Below are 4,582 nucleotides of genomic sequence, written 5' to 3'. Positions count from 1 at the left end.
GGGTTTTTCCTGGTCATCTAGAGATTCAAAGCTAGATGAGCTCTCCTCAACTTCTTTCCTATCAACTAGTCTTGATTCAACTCTTTCAGGCATAGAATCAAATTGAATCACATCTTCTTGTTTATTATATTCTAGTTACAGTGTAATAGAAGAAGACTTAATTTCTCTAAAAAATGACGCTTTAACTATGTATTAACTTTTGTTCAACAAGGTCCTAAATCTTGTATCCATTCACAACATAACTATACCTAATGAAGATGCATTTCATAGCCTTGTTCTCCAACTTTGTTTGCTTCTCCTTTGGCACGTCTACATATTCCTTGCAACGAAAAACTCTAAGATGTCTCAATAAAGGATTGTGACCTGACCATGCTTCGATAGGCATTTTATCAACAAGAGATAATGTAGGAGACGTATTAATAAGGTAGAAAGCATTGGCAATAGCTTCATCCCGAAACTTTTATTCTAGACTAGCACCACTTAGCACACTCTTAGCCTTCTCTATCAATGTCTTATTCATTCTTTTTGCAATACCATTCTATTGTGGAGAATACGGACTTGTCTCCTGTCTATTAATACCACATCATTTATAGAATTTATCAAAATCATTAGAGAAAAATTCACTACCATTATTAGTCCTCAAACATTTATTTTCCTTTCTAGTCTGCAACTCAACCATTTCTTTAAACTCTTTAAATCGACCGAAAAACTTCAAATTTACTCTTTAAAAAATATACCTGTTGGAATCCAAGAACACTGAGAGGGGGAGGTGAATCGATGTTCTACCAAAATGATACAAATTTAACATTATTAAAACATGCATTCACCAACCAGTATACTGGTACATATAAGATTGAAAGAAGTAAAGCAATCAATAAGCCAATCACATAAATGAATACCATAACACAAAGAATTATACGTGGAAAACATCAAAGAGGAAAAACCGCGGTGGGATTTGTGACCCATAATATCAATCCACTGGCCATATGAAAAGATATTACATAATACGGGGGCATGCACATGCAGGAAAGCTTACATCCTAGAGCACACTGCTCAACACAAAAGGAGTCTCACTAACTACATACAAATCTAGACTACAATCCAGAAGAATGGGTGAACGACAATGATAGCATCTCCTATGCCTGAATACAGTTCTGGTTAAGCTCTGTCTGTTCCAGTTCTGATACCCTAAACCCTTATCGGAATAACCTCTTAAATAATCAACATTCATCTCATTATAATTATCTCTCTCACTCACATTGCATCACATCTCATATCACAAAATGATCTAATCGACTGACCTATATACCCTTACAATCTTTCATGCCTTATGTCGAATTACATAGATAATTACAAAATGAATATACAAGTCGGCTCAATAACATAAATACATAAATATCAAAATCAATTGCTGATGTTGGATCCCCAAATAATGTCAGCCTCCTATACCATTATCTTGAATGTGAACCATGTCGGCCTGCAATGCTGGTAACCAAAGAATTTTGGGGAGCAGAAAATTGTCTTTTTATACCATACTTGTCACAAAAGCTATTAAACTCACCGAATGTGAATTCTCCACCATGATCTGATCTCAAACATTTGATATTCAATCCTATCTCAGTTTCCACTTTATCCTTAAAGATTTTAAGCTTCTCAAATCCTTTAGATTTTTCTCTCAAAAAAGTAACCCACATCATTCTAGAATAATCATCAATGATTAATCAGCATGAAATATCTATCACATGAAAACTTTTAACTCTAGTAGGGCCACACAAATCAGTATGAATAAGATCAAGAACATCATTTGATTTATCTTGTATACTTCTAAAAGAGGTTCTGACCTCTTTACCCATTTGAAATTATTTACATACTAGATTATAGGGATTCATAATACCGGAATATCAGTTAATCCAATTAAGCATAAATAGTAATCATAGAATAAAATTCATTCACACAACACCAAGATTTGTACGTGGAAAACTCGGTAAAGGGAAACACCATAGTGGGAAGCCTACCTATAGTTAGATAATACTTTTGCAGTAAGTATGTGAATTACAATGAAGGGGCCCATACTTCCAGGAAGGCCAATAGCCTTGAGCACACTGCTCATCACAAAAGGAGTCTCACTGACTACATACAAATCCAGACTACAATCCGAAGAAGTGTTGAACTACAAAAGATAGCAACTCTATGCCAAAGTACAGTTTCGATCAAGCTTGATACTGAAGGACTAAATCCTCATACATAAACCCAATTCGATCTCCAATGATCGATCAACTCCTTTCTCTGAATGATATTACATTATTCGCACATTACATTCCTTGACCATGACCTCTTCATATAACCATGATGATCTACAATGAGATCTTACATGAATATATACAAACCCTCGACCATAAACAATCAAGTCGGCCACGAGACAATAAACCAATTACATAATTACAAAGCATGTCGGCCTTAGACAAAACAAATAATATCCAACACATAAGACATCCCAGAATTACAACAATATGTCCTATCCACATGATATGTCAATGTCAGTCCATAACCTAGATCGACTGGGACCAAGTATAGGTCCTCACGCTTCAGCAATCATCTCCAATTGCCAAGTCTCGAACAAGATCACCAACAACATCCTGAAACTCCATCAGAAACTGCACCAACATTACTTAGGAAATTCATCAAAGATCTCCACCAAAAGCTTTACTAGTGAAACCCTCGTCGAAACTAGAAACCAAGCTTCTCAGCAAGCAGGATAGCATCCAATCACCAGACCAAAACCAAATGATCAAGTATGAACATAAGAATCATGAACAAGCCAATTCCATCATCAGATCATATCAGAACCTGTCAGATCCAAGTTAACTAGAAACCACTCAACCTATCGAGACCAAAAGAGTGTCGGTAAAGCATCCAAACAGATAGTGTTGACATCAATTCCACCAAATGGCCAACAGGGTTAGGGTAAGCATAATTACAGTTAGGGATAGAGATATAATTGTAACTTGGGGTATGGTTAGGATTAGGATTTGGTTTATGGTTTTTTTTGGATCAAAATTAAGGTTAGTATTATGGTCGGGGTTTAGGTTTACATCATGGTTAGGGTTATGATTAGGGTTAGGGTTTAAGGTTAGGATTATGATAATGATTAGGGTGTATATCATGGTTAGGGTTAGCATCAAGGTTAGGGTTTGGTTTTGGTTTAGGATTATGGTTAGGGTTTATGATTATGGTTAGGGTTAGGGTTTAGTGTTAAGGTTAAGTTTAAGTTTATGGTTAGGGTGTAGTGTAAGGGTTACAATTACGTTTAGGGTTTACATCAAATTTTGGGTTAGAGTTAGGGTTATGGTTCAATTATATTAAAGTTAGGGTTGAATTAGTATTAAAGTTCAATTAGGATTAGGGTTTGGGTTAGATTAAGGTTAGGAATAGATTAGGAAGAAACTTAAATTTGGAGTAGTGTTAAGTTTAGGGTAGGATTATTGTTATGTTTAGGGTTTAGGATTATGATTTGGGGTTATGGTTAGGTTTATTGTTTACATCATGGTTGGGGTGAATGTTAGGTTTAGGATTATGGTTAGGATTTACATCATGCTTAGGGTTAGGGTGAGGATTATGGTTGGGGTTAAGGTGTAAGATTAAGATTAGGGTTAGGGTTTCTTGGGGTTAGAGTTTAAGATTAGGATTAGGATTAGGATTATGGATAGGATTTACTCTTAGGATTAGGGATAGGTTTCGAGTTATGGTTAGGGTTAAAGTCATGTTTAGGATTAGGTTTTAGGGTTAGGGCTAAGGATTATTATTAGGGTTAGGGTTTATGGTTATGGTTAGATTAGGTTTAAGGTCTAGAGTTATGGTTAGGAATATAGTTAGGGTTATGGTTTACATCATGGTTGGTGTTGGAGTTAGGATTAGGTTTATGGTTAGGCTTAGGGTTATAGTTATTGTTAGAATTATGGCTAGGGTTATGGTTTACATCATGGTTAGGGTTACGGTTAAGGGTTAGTGTTAGGATTAATGTTAGTGTTTATATCATGGTTATCATTAGGGTAAGGGTTACTGCTTGGGTTAGGGTTTAGGGTTTAGGTTATAGTTAGGTTTAAGGTTATAATTATGGTTAGGGTTAGGGTTAGGATTTACATCGTGGTTAGGATTCGGGTTTACATCCTAGTTAGAATTATGGATAGGGTTAGGGTGTACATCATGGTTAGGGTTAGGTTTAGGGATATTTTTAGGGAAATAGCTATCCAACCCTTAGGATGCACCAAGATATTAATACCCTTCATATATTATTAATACATTATAATAAATGATTGGTGCATCCTAAGGGTTATAGAGTCATTCTCTATTATTAGGGTTAGGGTTTAGGCTTATGATTAGGTTAGGTTCAGGCTAGGGTTAGGGTTGTTATTAGGGTAATGGTTTAGAGTCGTGATTAGGATTGTGGTAAAGGTTATGGTTTACATCATGGTTTGGGTTATGCTTAAGGTTAACGTTATTATTATAACTAGTGTTATGGTTTATATCAAATTTGTTAGGGTTAGGGTTAATGGTTAGGGTTAGGGTTAATGGTTAGTGTTAG

This window comes from Cryptomeria japonica, chromosome 4, assembly GCF_030272615.1.
Source record: "Cryptomeria japonica chromosome 4, Sugi_1.0, whole genome shotgun sequence".
NCBI lineage: Eukaryota > Viridiplantae > Streptophyta > Pinopsida > Cupressales > Cupressaceae > Cryptomeria > Cryptomeria japonica.
Note: the sequence above shows the minus strand (reverse complement) of the source record.